Source organism: Desmodus rotundus, unplaced genomic scaffold, assembly GCF_022682495.2.
Source record: "Desmodus rotundus isolate HL8 unplaced genomic scaffold, HLdesRot8A.1 manual_scaffold_455, whole genome shotgun sequence".
NCBI classification, from domain to species: domain Eukaryota; kingdom Metazoa; phylum Chordata; class Mammalia; order Chiroptera; family Phyllostomidae; genus Desmodus; species Desmodus rotundus.
Window position 1 is genome coordinate 27,809 of NW_026527539.1, and position 264 is coordinate 28,072.

Below are 264 nucleotides of genomic sequence, written 5' to 3' on the forward strand. Positions count from 1 at the left end.
AAAAAGTTAACTTGAATTTTGAGAAGTCTGCATCCCCTGGGTTTCAGTTGTTTGTAATGTTGAAAGTGTGAACTCCGTAGACAGACATGTGAACTGTGTACAGTGTCAAACTTGCAGTGCCCAGACCCTAGTTATCTCACCTTTTACTCTCTTGCTTTCGGCGTGGCCCTCCCGCCCGACTAACCAGGTATGTTCTGCCACCTGTGGGCTAATCCTGTATTTGGTCCTACTATGGAAAGAGCAGAGAAGTAATTCCTTTAGCAA